Genomic DNA, 1089 nt, shown 5'->3' on the forward strand with positions numbered 1-1089 from the left:
TATTCCTTTGTAAAGCAAAAGCATTTCTTTCACATTTTCCCCCAAATCATACTGGATATGGATTACTCTAAGACTTCCATTATAAACTTCTCAGAATGTGAAATGTCTTCAGCATGTGGGGACGCCGGGGTGAAAGGTGCCACGCTATTCTCATTTCTGCCAGGCCCCGGGTGCAGGAGGAAATATGTTAATGAAGCCGTTTGCCGCAGGGCTGGTGTTATTTATATAGCGCTGGCTGGGCAAGGTTCGAGCTGGAGCAAAGGAGAGGTGGGAGAGGTTTGTCTTCTCGTGTGGATACAGATGTGGGCGCCTGTGCCCTTGGCGTTCGAAACGTGAATTCAAGATCTTGGGGAGGGGGGAGGGAATACCATCACTGTTCACGTTTATGTGTATACAGTATAACTCGTGCTGGCGATGTATCCTTTTAGCATTGTACTTACACAGCATGAATTTTGGAGCGGGGAAGACATGGCGATTTGGGAGTAGGTGCCGCGCATCGTCCCCGGTGACCCGACGCTGCGGGTGAGCAGCGACCTGAAATTGGCAAATGCTCATTCTTGACACTGCTCCGTGGACACAAAAATCAACCATTATCTGAACCCCGAAAGAAGTGCTAGGGGGTTGCTCCCGAATGCTGGCGACTTTGGTCTCAGGACCGGGAGTGGGGTGTGGACAGCGGGTAGTGGGCACCTCTGAAGCGAGCAGAGGTCACCGAGACCCGGCGCACTGGGGTGGGTGGAAACCCCTCGCGGCTTCGGGAGCCGAGCCTCGAAGACAACCCAATTCACATGCTCGGCGCGCAAGCCGACTCCTCCGGGACCCCCAGCCCACCCGCGCCTGCTGCGCCGCGCGCCTGCTCCTCCTCCACCTCGCCCGGCGCGGAGGGGGAACAAGCAGGGGATCCTCCAGCCAGGCAGGCGCGGGGTGTCCCGTTTCCCCGCCCCCTCCCGTGGATCCCGCTGCGGCGGCGGCGCGTCCCGGCTGGAGGGGGCGCTCGTGCGCAGGAGCCGAGCGCAGCAGGTGCCGCGGTTACCTCCACCTCGGCGGGGGGAGAGGGGGCGGGCCGGGGGGCAGGGGAGGAGGAGGAGG

The sequence above is a fragment of the Ailuropoda melanoleuca genome, chromosome 5 (assembly GCF_002007445.2).
Source record: "Ailuropoda melanoleuca isolate Jingjing chromosome 5, ASM200744v2, whole genome shotgun sequence".
In the NCBI taxonomy this organism is placed as follows: Eukaryota; Metazoa; Chordata; class Mammalia; order Carnivora; family Ursidae; genus Ailuropoda; species Ailuropoda melanoleuca.